Source organism: Tachyglossus aculeatus, chromosome 20 (assembly GCF_015852505.1).
Source record: "Tachyglossus aculeatus isolate mTacAcu1 chromosome 20, mTacAcu1.pri, whole genome shotgun sequence".
Lineage (NCBI taxonomy): Eukaryota > Metazoa > Chordata > Mammalia > Monotremata > Tachyglossidae > Tachyglossus > Tachyglossus aculeatus.
Genome location: NC_052085.1, coordinates 4,254,436 through 4,269,789, shown reverse-complemented (window position 1 = coordinate 4,269,789; position 15,354 = coordinate 4,254,436). Strand labels below are relative to the sequence as shown.

The 15,354-nt window shown below is 43.7% G+C and overlaps 1 protein-coding gene across 8 annotated transcripts in view; it reads right to left on the bottom strand.

Moving 5' to 3' along the window:
- Positions 1-15,354, bottom strand: part of FRY (FRY microtubule binding protein) — a 305,032-nt gene that overhangs the window by 179,454 nt on the left and 110,224 nt on the right. The gene's annotated exons all lie outside the window — the stretch shown is intronic.

Sequence of the window (15,354 nt, the reverse complement as noted above, 5' to 3'; positions counted from 1 at the left end):
GGGCGGGTTGCAAACCTGAATTCGATATAACATGGGGTAATTACAGCCCAGGGTACCCCCATATCTGTAATGAGGCTGGGGCCCTCCGCAACCCTTCATTTCATCCCACCCCTATCCCCACAGCACTTAGTACAGTGCTCTGCACACAGTAAGCGCTCAATAAATACGACTGACATTGATTACGTACAGCTCTTCCAATTACATATTGTCAACTACTTATTTACTCATATTAATGTCTGTCTCCCCATCTAGACTGTAAGCTCGTTATGGGCAGGGAATGTGCTTGCTAATTCTGTTCTCCTGTGCTCTCCCATGCGCTCAGTACAGTGCTCAGTACATAGTAAGCGCTAAATAAATCCCATTGATCGATTGATTTAGACACAGAACATCCCTGGGCTAGCTCTCTCGGGAGCTCAGTCTCTGTGTAAGGGCTTAATAAATATCACTGACTGATCGATTGATTCTGCTCTTCTTCGGGGTCACGGAACTTCTTTAGTAATAAATCAAAAGCTTCAATGGCGATGATCAGTATAGCCCTGGATCCCCTTAGCCTTGATATCTCACCATGGACGCAAGCAAGCGATAGCCCATTCTACATGCCTATTTTGTCTCCCCCACTGCCCTGGGGCTGAGGCTCCACTCAACTACAATGAGGCAATTGAAAGGCACTTGGTTAGACTCCCTCCTTTTCCAACCCACTCCTTCCCAGTCTACTGTCCATATATCTAAAGTACTTCTTAAAGTTAAGAGAAGCAGCATGGCCTAGTGGCTAGGGCACAGGTCTAGGGGTCAGAAGATGATAATAATAATAATAATGGCATTTATTAAGCGCTTACTATGTGCAAAGCACTGTTCTAAGTGCTGGGGAGGTTACAAGGTGATCAGGTTGTCCCACATGAGGCTCACGGTCTTAATCCCCATTTTCCAGATGAAGTAACTGAGGCACAGAAAAGTTAAGTGACTTGCCCAAAGTCACACAGCTGACAATTGGCAGAGCCGGGATTTGAACCCATGACCTCTGACTCCAAAGCCCGGGCTCTTTCCACTGAGCCACGCCGCTTCTCGGATCATGGGTTCTGATCCCGGCTCCGCCACTTGTCTGCCGTGTGACCTCGGGCAAGTCACTTCACTTCTCTGTCCTCAGTTTCCTCATCTGTAAAATGGGGATTAAAACTGTGAGCCCTCCATGGGACAGGGACTGTGGGCCTGTATCTTGTATATACCCCAGAGCGTAGAACAGTGCCTGGCACATAGTAAGTGCTTGATACCATTATTACTATTATTTCTCATGGGCATCAGTGCTGTTACTAATCACCAAACCCGAGGTAGATGACCAGTAAATGCTCCTGATTAATATAATCATATTCAGTTCGAATGAGTCATCATCATCCAGGGCAGGAACACATACACACCCGCAGCTAAATTCTGTTGTCACATCTGGATGGATTTGGTCACAGAGTCAAATAGAGATCCTTCTCCATCACCTCTTCTGGGCCAAAACAAACACTTTCCAGGGTGGTTATCCTTTCAACCTCTAGTTGGATAAGGAAGGAACAAAATTTTCTGAATTTTGGGGTTTGGCAATCCACTGGAAGCAAGTCGACCAATCATGAATATTTGCAGAGAAAATATTTGACAGTGCCTGTGAGCAAAGCAAAGTCGTACATTTGCGGGGGGTACAACAAAAGAAGACACGATCCCTTCCCAGGAAGGGCTTACAATTTAGCTGGGGAGTCAAAAGTGAAAAAAATTTACCAATAGGAAGTCCAGAGAAATCACCTCTGCCCTGATGCCCCGTCCACCTTGAGCATCTGAGGAAGACTGGCAAAACTACCAACTCCAAACCATTTAGAAGAACTGCGATTAATGAAAGACAACATCGCAAAATGGTGGGATTTGACAGCCTCCAAATCATCGGGGAGGTAACACGGCATAATGGAAAGAGCTGGGAGTTGCTCTGCCGATGGCCTGCTGTGTGACCTTGGGAAAGTCACTTCACTCCCCTGGGCTTCAGTTTCCTCATCTGTCATAAAGGGAGAGGACATTCATTGTCCCGTCTTCCTAGATTATGAGCCCACTGTGGGATAAGGGCCGGACCTGATCTGATCATCCTCATCTATCCCAGTGCTCACTGTTATTATTTAACCTACACTCAGCTGCCGAGCAATTTAACTACTGCAAACTAATCTCCACCCAACTTATGATCGTGACACTGAACGCCAAAAGCAGTCAAGAACCTGGAAAACAGGGCAGACGTCAGGCAGAAGCCCAGCTACGCTAAGAGAAAACACTGAAGTCAGTTGAACTGCCATCCTGTGATGTTTTAATAACTCTTGTCATGGGCTCCTCTCTTACAACCCAAAACAATGATGAACCAAGCCAGCTTAATAGGTCTTTATTCCCGGCGGCACGTGATCAGCCTTGCATCATCTCCCTCCGTATCCGGACTCTGTGAGGAGTGATTCATTTTGTAATGTTTTCGATGAGAATGCAAATGCCCGAAGGGGGTGACCCCAGTATGCTAATCCAAACTCTGGTGATGACTTGACTTCATTATCTAGCTGTTTGTAGTACTCCTGCCCCAGCCGACTGAGTTGACTGTGCGCTGGTTTTGTCCAGGTTGTGCGTCAACAGCAGATAGGCGGGTTGCAAGCGGATTGTCAACATTGTGGGGCTCTTCAGAGCTTAGCTGCGTTTAAGAAACCATCTTCAAGAGCTCTTTAGAGAGAAGAAGCATTGCCTAGTGCATACAGCACAGGCTTGGGAGTCAGAAGGACCTGGAAACTAATCCTGGCTCTGCCACATGTCTGCTGGGTGGCCTGGTTAAGTTGCTTCACTTCCCTGGGCCACAGTTCCCTCATCTGTAAATCAATCAATCAATCAATCAATCGCATTTATTGAGCGCTTACTGTGTGCAGAGCACTGTACTGAGCGCTTGGGAAGTACAAGCTGGCAACATATAGAGACAGTCCCTACCCAACAGTGGGCTCACAGTCTAGAAGGGGGAGACAGAAAACAAAACCAAACATACTAACAAAATAAAATAAATAGAATAGATAGGTACAAGTAAAATAAATAAATAAATAGGGTAATAAATATGTACAAACATATATACATATATACAGGTGCTGCGGGGAAGGGAAGGAGGGAAGATGCAGGGGATGGAGAGGGGGACGAGGGAAGGGGCTCAGTCTGGGAAGGCCTCCTGGAGGAGATGAGCTCTCAGTAAAACAGGGATGAAGACTGGGAGCTCCACGTGGGACATGGACCGTGTACTGTGTATCTACCCCAGTGCTTAGAACAGTGCCTGGCACATAGTAAGTGCTTAACAAATACCATAAGAAGGAGCTGAACCCAATCCTCCCCCTTCTGCCGTCTCTTTTTTCTGCTCCAGTTCTCCTATTCCCCCGCCAGGCCCACGACAAGAATTCCAGAAGAATTCTGCTCTGGATTGTCAGGTAGGGAGGGCAACCAGCTGTCCTTGGAGACTATAAGTGATTCAGTCAAATTAACGACGAGATGCACAGTCAATCAATTCACGGTATTTGAGCACATACAGTGTGCAAAGCACCGACTAAGCACTTGGAGAGTACCACGCAACAGAGTTGGCAGACCCGGGCATCGTAATTATGGTGATTTGTTAAGCGCTTACAATGCCTCAAGCACCATTTTACTCATAGATAGTCACGTTGGACGTTGGACGCAGTCCCTGTCCCACATCATCATCATCATCATCAATCGTATTGAGCGCTTACTATGTGCAGAGCACTGTACTAAGCGCTTGGGAAGTACAAATTGGCAACATATAGAGACAGTCCCTACCCACCAGTGGGCTCACAGTCTAAAAGGGGGAGACAGAGAACAAAACCAAACATACTAAGAAAATAAAATAAATAGAATAGATATGTACAAATAAAATAAATAAATAAATAGAGTAATAAATATGTACAAACATATATACATATATATATGGGGCTCACAGTCTAAGTAGGAGGGAGAACCAAAATGAATCCCCATTCTATAGATGAGGAAATTGAGGCACGGGGAAATTAAGTGACTTGCCCGGGGTCACAGAGCAGACAAGAAGTGGCTCAGTGGAAAGAGCAGGGGCTTGGGAGTTAGAGGTCATGGGTTCTAATCCTGCCTCCCCCACATGTCTGCTGTGTGACCCTAAGCAAATCACTTAACTTCTCTGAGCCTCAGTTACCTCATCTGTAAAATGGGGATTAAGACTGTGAGCCTCACGTAGGACAATGTGATCACTGCGTATCCCCTCCAGCACTTAAAACAGTGCTGCACACATAGTAAGCGCTTAACAAATGCCATTATTATTATTATTGTACATATCTATTCTGTTTATTTTATTTTGTTAGTATGTTTGGTTTTGTTCTCTGTCTCCCCCTTTTAGACTGGGAGCCCACTGTTGGGTAGGGACTGTCTCTATATGTTGCCAATTTGTACTTCCCAAGCTCTTAGTACAGTGCTCTGCACACAGTAAGCGCTCAATAAATACGATTGATTGATTGACTGTCTCTATATGTTGCAATTTGTACTTCCCAAGCGCTTAGTACAGTGCTCTGCACACAGTAAGCGCTCAATAAATACGATTGATTGATTGATTGACTGTCTCTATATGTTGCAATTTGTACTTCCCAAGTGCTTAGTACAGTGCTCTGCACACAGTAAGCGCTCAATAAATACGATTGATGATGATGCTGATTATTATTATTATTAGAAGACGGAGCTAGGATATGAACCCAGGTCCTCTGACTTCCAGACTTCGGCTCTTCCCCCTAGGTCACGCTGCTTGTCTTGAGAGCAGTGGAAACTCTAAAAAAAGGGCTTTGGCAGAAAAATATGAGGCTTATTAAACTCACGTGACCCGTTTGTTGTTATTTTGTGTACAAGTGACACTTAAAAATGTAGAGTGGATATTCCATCACCGAAGTGGACTGTTTTAAGAGGAGTGAGATCCTCTCCACCAGAACAGTCTAGATGTTTGTCCAACGATTCCTTTGAACTATGACTTGCCTTTAAAGCATGCCCACCCTTGGAGCTACTAGGTTGTAAAGTCCCGGAGGGCCTGGATTGTCTCTTTAACTCAATTGTTCTCTCCCAAGTCCTCAGTACACAGTAGGAGCTCAATAAATACTACATGGTTAAACGGCCACAAACTCATGATGGGCAATGGCTAATAGGGAATTACTCTCCAAATCCCACAACATCAGAACTCCAAAGGAGGCCCTGAAGGAGCAGGTCATAAAGTGAGGGCTTAGCGTGTAAAATGTGAAAACCATCCCTCTGATTCTGAGTGCAAATAAGGGTTAATCCCAATGGGTTGTTCTTTGGCTCAATGAACAGGACATTAGACAAGTCAAGTATTTCTCACTTAGTCATTCTCCACCTTCTTTCCATGCTGTACTTTTAGCAAAAGTTGTATGAATCCCTGGCAGGACTCCAGGCTGTAGTCGGAACACAGTCTGGACATAAGATTGAAACTCTTGATGCTTAAAACCAGTTCTGGAGCCTACTTGCTGAGTGACCTATTTATTTATTTATTTTACTTGCACATACCTATTCTATTTATTTTATTTGGTTAATATGTTTGGTTTTGTTCTCTGTCTCTCCCTTCTAGACTGTGAGCCCACTGTTGGGCAGGGACTGTCTCTATATGTTGCCAACTTGTACTTCCCAAGTGCTTAGTATAGTGCTCTGCACACAGTAAGTGCTCAATAAATACGACTGATTGATTGATTGACCTTGTGCAAGTCACTTTACATCTTGTTTGTCTCAATTGGAAAAAATGGAGATATTGCTCTCAAACTGCCTTAGAGGGATTAGTTAAAAACACTTGGAAACAAATAGTGAAACCCACCAACTCTTTCAGGAGAAATACAGATTCAGTGCCAGCATCATAGAAAGAATATTGACAGCTGTATATGAGCGAGCGATATTTAAAAGATTTAGCTATATTCAAAAGATTTTACATATTTTCATCTATTATAATTACTTGGTCAGTTCTTGTGAAAGGCTTTTAATTACATGTGATCTGTCACAATTGATAGCTTTCAATGCTTTTTATTTAATTTCAATGTATCAGCTTATAACAGCCATTTCGGTAAGCAAACACATTACTCCTTTATTTCTACTGTGAAGAGGGTTTACATTCAGTTGATCTTGAATTTGTTTCAGATCAATTCAAGCAGCTACAAATCTTGGCTCCTGCATTTCCCCCTGCCTGGAATTCCCTCCCATTTCAATCCATCCACACCACAGCTCTCCCCATCCTCAAAACCTCTCCGAAGCTCCAGGAGGCTTTCCCCATTTCATCCTTCTTCACTGCAAGTTTACATCCTCCCTATTATCAACAGCACTTCTGCACAACCTTAGCACTTCTGCACTCACTATTTTCCATTCCATTTTTTGTATATACTGTTTTCCATATTCTACTCTTCGAGCATTTCTTCCCCCTATTTGCAAATTATTTTATTTCTATCTCCCAGGTAGATTGTGAGGCCCCTGGGGTCAGGGATCATGGCTTCTTCCATTCCTTGTCCTCTCCCAAGTGCTTAAGGCAATCAATCAATACTATTGATTGAGCACCTACTATATACAGACTACCATATTAAAAGCTTTGGAGGGTACAATAGAGAGAGAAGATGTGACTCATGGCTAGAAGGAGTTTATAATCTAATGGGAAAATCACTATTGTTTTATAGTTTGGGATAATTTCTTTCCTACAATCCCAACCACTGGAATCCACATGACTTTCAGATTGGGTAAGAATCATGCTCAATGCAATACGGGTGTTCCTGACTTCGACAAATAGGATTTTTCACCCTTAAGTAGGTGAAAAAGGGTGGGTCACCCAGTCTCCTGAAATTGATCAGATTCCATTAATCACAATTTGCCGCTTGGTAACACTCACCACTTGCATGGTGCCAGAAAGGAAGAAGTGGCATATCTCGATTCCACTGACAGCAATAAAGGGGCAATGAAACAGCCTGTTTCTTTTTTATTCTGGAGCGAGAGATATAATCAAAGCAAACAGTGTGGCTATATTCCAAGCCAACTACACAACGGATAAGAGGAGGGCACGGACCCATCTTGAGATTGTAAACCAACTATGACGATCCCTTGGAATCCTGGCCTGTCTTGGCTCATTTATCACACTGGGAATCTAAATCCCAAAAAGAAGAAATGGAGAAAGTTGAACTGGGTGAGATTTTCACTTGTACGTCACCGCCTTTATAGAAGGTCCAGGAGAGAAATACTCTTTGAATGCAAATCCACGCTATTTGGAGGAGTTGCTTCGAACTGAACTGGCACTATCGTTTGCAAATAGGCAACTGCATCATCAATCATCAATCGTATTTATTGAGCGCTTACTATGTGTAGAGCACTGTACTAAGCGCTTGGGAAGTACAAATTGGCAACATATAGAGACAGTCCCTACCCAACATTGGGCTCACAGTCTAAAAGGGGGAGACAGAGAACAAAACCAAACATACTAACAAAAAAAATAAATAGAATAAATAGAACTGCACACAAATAATAGTTCTAGCTTCCATTCCCTACGTACCCTACACAAAGTTATTCACCTTTTAGTCATGCTATGACTAATTCTGAAGAGACCACGTAGCGGGACTCCCCCTTGAAGTCCTCGCTTCTCTTTCTCGGGTTGTTTCTTTCAGTGGCAAACGAAAACAGTCCATTGGCACAGGTTCTGAAAATGAAGTTCCCATTCATGGAGAGAACTTCGTAAATCAGCACCTCCATTCCCCCACCCTCATGGGAGCCCAAGGATGAGGGTTTCCTCCAGCATGGAGTAATGGATAGGGCAGGGACCTGGGAGTAAGAGGGTCATGACTCCGCCACTTGTCTGCTGGGTGACCTTGGGCAAGTCACTTCTCTTCTCTGGGAATCTAAATCCCAAAAAGAAGAAATGGAGAAAGTGTAACTGGGTGAGATTTTCACTTGTACATCACTGCCTTTATAGAAGATCCAGGAGAGAAATACTCTTTGAATGCAAATCCACGCTATTTGGAGGAGTTGCCTCAGTTCCCTCACCTGGAAAATGGGGATTGAGACTGTGGGCCCCACATAGGATACGGACGGGGTCCAATTTGATTTGCTTGTGTCCTCCCCAGCGCTCAGTACAGTCCCTGGCACAGAGTAAGCACTTAACAAATACCATCATCATCATCATCTCTGTCCCCTTCTGCCCTGAACATTAGCACTTGGGGAGGATGCTGATGAGTTCTTCAGTGCACCTCGACTGTACTCTGAGTCTGTCACAGCTCCACTGAGGCATAATGCGATCGATAAAAACACCACAGGAGGAAAAATGGTTCGCCCTTCCTTCAACCCATTCTCAATTTTCCCCAGTCTTTTGGAACCATGGGTACTGGGTAGGTAGGAGGGCCACCCCCGATCCAACTGGAGAAACTTTTTTTAAGGTATTTGTTAAGCGCTTACTCTGTGTCAAACACTTCTAAGCACCGGGGCAGGTATGCATTAATCAGGTGGAAAACAGTCCCTGTCCCGCATGGGACTCACAGATTAAGGAAGAACAGGCACTGAATCCCCATTTTACAGTTAAGGAAACTGGGGCACAAAGAAGTGAAGTGACTTTCCCAAGGTCACACAACAAGCAATTGGAAGAGCTGGGGTTAGAACTAAAATGGTGACCAGGCCACAGGGTGCCAGGGGAGAAACACACAAAAACCCAGTTCTGGAAGCACCAAGAAACAAATGAATTATCTGCGGCACAGCCAATGTGCCCAGTGTAAGCCGTTCCCTTCTGCAACAGCTTCTGGTTTTCCAGAATTCCCTTTGAGGACTCTGTCTTCCAATCTTTGTGGTGGTTCTTCAAATGTTGTGGACTAAAGGAAGACCAGACAATCAAACAATGGCATTTACTGAGCGCTTACTGTGAGCAGAGCACTGTATTAAGCACTACAGAGTTGGTAGACACATTCCCTGCCCACACTGAAAAGTTTCCATCAGTCTGAAAAGTTGAGTAGCTATCAAACCTCCCCACCCAAAATCCAACTTTCCAGGGTGTGTGCCCTTGTGTAAATACCAACACTCCCACAGAATAACTCTTCAAGAGCCGGGCTTACCTTGAAGGCCTCGGAATTCAACATTTATTATTTTTTTATTCAAATAAGACCTAACACGCTTATTCCATTTTTCAATTTACCTAGACCCTTCCATTGAGATATCTTGAAATATTTTTAAAAAGCAAAAGATTTCATTTCCCTCCCAATAAAACAAAACGTGGAAAATGACCCGCTTTGGTTTGACGGTAAGCATGTAGTTTTCGAGGAGATCTTCTCTACTGTTATTTGGAGTCTGGGATTCCTACACTTTCAGCGAAAGAAAAAGCTAAATACTGCCTCGCTTATTGTGGGTACAGTGGGCATTCATCCGGTCTTACACCAGCCCGTCTGGTTTTCAGCTGGTCTGTCCTCCGTCCGAAACAGATTCAGCACCAGACGCCTTTATGTCCGGAATTTTTATTTTAAGCACCCTGCTTCCCTCCGCCTTGGCTCCGGACACCAAATTCCATGGCTTGGGAATGGTGCCTGTGTTCGGAGGACCCCGAAGGGAACAAGGAAAAGGATTGGGGGGATCCACCTCTCAACACCCCAAGAGAAATGTTCACATCATCATGTGTGTCTCCATCAGCAGCTACTCTAATTGGAGGTGAATGATGTGCCAACTATTTTATATTAATGTCTGCCTCCCCCTCTAGACTGTGAACTCCTTGTGGGCGGGGAATGTGTCTACCATCTCTGTTGGCATAGTAAGCAGCGTGGCTTAGGGGAAAGGCCACTAGTTTGGGAGTCCGAGGTTGTGGGTTCTAATTCCGGCTCCACCACTTGTCAGCTGTGTGACCTTGGGCAAGTCAGTTAACTTCTCTGTGCCTCAGTTACCTCATCATCATCATCAATCGTATTTATTGAGCGCTTACTATGTGCAGAGCACTGTACTAAGTGCTTGGGAAGTACAAATTGGCAACATATAGAGACAGTCCCTACCCAACCGTGGGCTCACAGTCTAAAAGGGGGAGACAGAGAACAAAACCAAACATACTAACAAAATAAAATAAATTTACCTCATCTGTAAAATGGGGATGAAGACTGTGAGCCCCACGTGGGACAACCTGATAATCGTGTATCTACCCCAGCTCTTAGAAGTGTTTGGCACATAGTAAGCACTTAACAAAGACCATCATTATTATTACTATTATTATTATTATTATCGTTCAATCGTATATATTGAATCCTTTTTGTGTGCAAAGCACTGTACTAAGCACTTGGGAGAATAAGATACAACAAACAGACATATTCCCTGCCCACAGTGAGCTCAGAGTCTAGAGGGGAAGACAGACAATCATATACATAAATATATATATGTATATATATATATATAGTGCTTAGCAGCATGCTCTGGACACTACCAGTGCTCATTAAATTCACTCATTTGATCGTATTTATTGAGCCCTTACTGTGTTCAGAGCACATACTACGCGCTAGGGAGAGTACAATACAACAGTAAACAGACACATTCACATTCCCTGCCCACAACGAGCTTAAAGTCTAGCAGGTGGGAGAGAACAGTTTTCAGTCAATCATATTTATTGATCGCTATATCAATAGAAGGGCTTCCCCCAAATTGAGAGCCAAGCCACCTGTCTAAGAAGTTAATAAAAAATAATAAAATAATAAAAACGGTATTTGTTAAGTGCTATGTACCATGCACTGTTCTAAGCGCTGGGGTAGATACAAGGTAATCAGGTTGTCCCACATGGGGCTCACAGTCTTATTCCCCATTTCACAGATGAGGTAACTGAGGCACAGAAAAGCTAAGTCACACAGCGGATAAGCGGCGGAGCCGTGACTAGACCCCACGACCTCTGACTCTCCAGCCCTTGCTCCTTCCACTAAGCCACGCTACTTCTCAGTTAAATAAACAAGTATTTGCAACCCAGTATTTGAATCTGCGTTTTTAAAACCAATAGTGATCTCTGGGCTACAGCTACCCCATGCAGTTTCCAAAGAAAAGAACCCCACTTGGAGAATATTTTCAAGCTTAAAAAAGGGGAGCCAGATAAGGGGCAATTTTCACAAGAGGATGATACCTCTAGATCTCCTGAGCAAGGGAGAAAATCCTAAGGAGCACTGAGAACAATGCTTAAAACCTGGAGAGTCTTCTTTAATAGAGGCGAAAATATTCTTCCACCTCAAAATACTTTTCATCTGCCTCCCTCATAGGGCCAGGAACGTATTCTTTTGTTCTTCTGGCAGAATCAAACCTTGACAGGGTGTGGATCTATTGTGTTTATCAGTGCAGAGTTCTCCTGATTGAATGATTCCCTGTTCCTTCTCCCCTATTAAATTATAAGTATCTTGAAAGCTGGAACCTGGGCTAAACTCTACCACTTAGCCCTTAGGTGCCCTATCCAGTAAGAAAGACCCTGTGGAAGCTCAATAAATACTTGCTATCTATTTTAAATAAACCTGCATGAAGATCTTGAGGCTTATCTCTTTGGCAACAATTCATTCATTCATTCAATCATATTTACTGAGCGCTTACCGTGTGCAGAGCACTGTACTAAGCGATTGGGAAGTGCAAGTCAGCAACATACAGAGACAGTCCCTACCCAACAACGGGCCCACAGTCTAGAAAACCAATTCACCTCTCTGTTCCTTAGTTTCAGAAAATTTTGCTATAAAGTTTTCCTCTCCTTCCTAGGGCTTTTGGGTAGGGACTGTCTCTATATGTTGCCAACTTGTACTTCCCAAGCGCTTAGTACAGTGCTCTGCACACAGTAAGCACTCAATAAATACAACTGATTGGTTGATTGATTAACTGGGTCCCACAGTTGATGTAAAGGACCATCAGATGAGCAGCTTAAATATCCAATTCTGAGTTATTAGTGGAATCTCCACCTTTTCGTTGCTTACAGCCCACATTGGTCTCCGTTTCCACTGATAGGTCTAGATGGATTCAAAGATCTGTGTTAAATCTCCTCTAGACTGTCCTCCCCCTCTAGAATGTAAGCACACTGTGGGCAGGGAATGTGTCCGTTATATTATGTCGTACTCTCCCAAGCGCCTAGTTCAGTGCCCTGCACACAGTCAGTGCTCAATAAATAAGACTGATTGATTGATTGAAATCAGTCAGTAATATTTGAGCATTTGAGGGCAGAGCACTATACTAAGCGCTTAGGGTGTAGGAAAAGGGGGGTACCTCTGCCCTCAATAATAATAATTATGGTATTTGTTAGGTGCTTACTATCTGCCAAGCACTGTTCTAAGTGCTGGGGGAGATACAAGGTAATCAGGTTGCCCTACGTGGGGCTCACAGTCTTAATCCCCATTTTCCACATGAGGTAACTGAGGCTCAGAGAAGTTAAGTGGCTTGCCCAAGGTCACACAGCAGACAAGTGGCGGAGCTGGAATTAGAACCCACGACCTCTGACTCCCAAGCCCGAGCTCTTTCCACTAAGCCACGCTGGTTCTCCTCAACGATTTGATAATCTATCCTGGGGAGGCAGTCACTGAAGTAAAGGGAATTATTAAATACGTGGAAAGACCGGAACCCAGTGGAAACGATACAGAAATATTTTTTTAATTGCATTTGTGAAATGCCTATGATGTGCCAGGCACTGTACTAAGCGCTGGGTAGGTACAAGGAAATCCAGTTGGACACAGCCCATGTCCCACGTGGGGCTCAAAGTCTTAATCCCCATTTTAAAGATGAGAGGCACAGAAGTTAGGTGACTTGCTCAAGGTCACGCACAGCAGACAAATGGTGGAACCGAGATTACAGCCCAGACGTTTTGACAGGGTCCACACCAAAGGCTTTCATAAACCCTGAATAATAATGGAATTGGAGGGAAATCTCAGTCGAATGGAATTGGAGGGAAATTTCAGTTGTCGGTAGAAAACTAGCTAAAGACAGAAAACAAAGGGCGTGGATAAAGGGCCACTTTTCAGGATGGAAAAGTGTACTTGGTGGGCATCCATCCCTTGGGGATCAGTGCTGGGTCCTGTTTTGTTTCACATCCTTCCAGATGACCTGGTAGGGCAGTGAGGGGTGAAATCTCCTAATCTTCAGAGGGCGGTGAAACCCCATCAGATGGAGAAAAACTTTAGGAGGATCTCATAAAACCCAATAAGTAGGCCAAAAAATAGTCAGCTATGAGCCAAAGTGAGCAAGTGTGAGGGAAGAAGACTAAAAATAAAACAATATTTAGTTCAGCGCAGCAGGACTTTACCAACTGATTTATCGAGCCCTTTCGCCGATGACCGGAAAGGGCCGGTATGCCTCCAAAAGCCTTTTCGTGGCAGGTAAACCGTGGCTTGTACAGTCTACAAGATAGTTGAAAAGTGAAATAAATGAAATATTGGTTGGACGGAGGGATTTGGTTCATGACTTCCCATTTCTGAGTATCAAAAAGGAACCTCAACTCGTGCTGCATGCAAACCGAGACCCAGCGAGGCAAAACCAAGCAGGTGAAGAGCCGATTGAAAGGAACCATCAAAATGCACATCTTTTGGCCACGGCTAACGCTCCGCAATGGGCAACCACCGGTCTCGTTACCTTGATAAGCGTCTCGGAGAGGAGAGCGCACACTGAGAGACCTGCTTTTTTTCCCCCCCTCAGATTGGTTTGAATGGAAACCTAAAACTGGAAACTTTCACAGAGGCATCTTTCCTATCACTACCTTCCTGGCAGCCAGCCAAGCGTGAACGTATAGTTTGCTTTTTAATTGCACTTGTTAAAGAATCACCTCCGGGCAGTCACCCCGATATAATTAGGGGGCTGATTTGGCATTCAGGTATGTGGGCAGGCGCTCTAACTTCTCCTGGAAAATAAGATGTTAGGCATGTGTGTACAAGTGCAGTAGCTGCTCCGGGCTGTTCCCTAAAGCCACTGACAAACCCTAAGGCTTCTGATATTTCTACTTGGCCTCAAAAATTCCTGCATCTTGCAGTACCCCGAAAACACAGAAAATTGAGTAACCAAACTCTTTCTGGGCTGGAGGGGACTGTTGCAACGCACTTGAGTAAGACTGACCTCTGTTTCCTCTTCCTCATTTGAGTAAAGATTGAAAAAAAAATACATTTATACACAAAGAAATACCAGCCAGAGAGAGAGCATTTTTACCTCTCTTCTACCTGGAAGATCAACTGAAATACACCATTTTGAAGGTAATTTTAGAGCTTCTGCTTTCAATGCAGAAATACATGAGTCATTTCAGAATATTTCCTGGGGTGGGGGGAGAGTGGGGGAGTTGTACACCCTGATGTGGAGTAATATGGATATACAAAGGGGGGCGGGGGACGTGGAGAGAAATTTTCAAGACATCCCACTTGCCTCTTTACTCCTATCATACCACAATTCTACTTGTAATAAAATAAAAGTAGGACCTGACATTTCTTTTGCAAAGCCTGTAGAGGACAGAAAACATGACCTATTAAGGCAAAACCATGAAAAACTTCTGTTTCCTTCTTCAAAACAACCACTGTTAACAATTGCTAGCCAGGCAAGGTACTAATGAAGCACACCATATCCCCGTCTCTTTTAATTAACTAAAAGGCACGTCTAACCCAAAATAACCAATGATTCATCCTCTAGAACAAAGTGCTTCATAGATTCTAAAACGTGATGAACACGAGCCAAATGATTTAGGATTACGGCAAATAAAGCAATGCTGTTTGGGTAACAGTATTATTCCCTAGTGATTTCACACTTGTGGTAAGAAAAACAGCTACAGACAAGCCCTGTAGTGTATACAGTAGTATAAATGACCTGGAAAAAAAAATGGTTTCTATGGATATCATTTAGCCCGTGACCATCGCAATACATCTTCTAGCATTTCAAGCTGCACTGGCTATTTCTGAAAGCAATTCAGGTGCGATTTTTTTTTTCCATTTCATAAATTCTGTTTACATGAGATCGGTCACTGCCCTAAATGTGCAGCATTTACTTAAATACAGGAGCTGAGGTAATGAGGAAGATAGCGGCTCTTGGATTTTACACTGTGGTTAGTTTTGAAGTTTGACTTCATTAGACATCTGCTGATTTTCTACGCCAAAACAAGCACAGACTTTGGAAGAAGAAGAGGAACCCATCCAGTACTTAAATAGAAAGAAAACATATGACAAGACAAACCACCTGAAGGCCCGATTTTAACGACTATGTGGGGAGAAGCACCACTTGAGGTTTGGTAGATACCATCTTTTTTTTATAAGTACACTTTCCTGAGAAATCTCTAAATTGGCTGAAAATAGGAACCATGTCATCTTTCATTTGTTTACATCCCCATCGGGATCC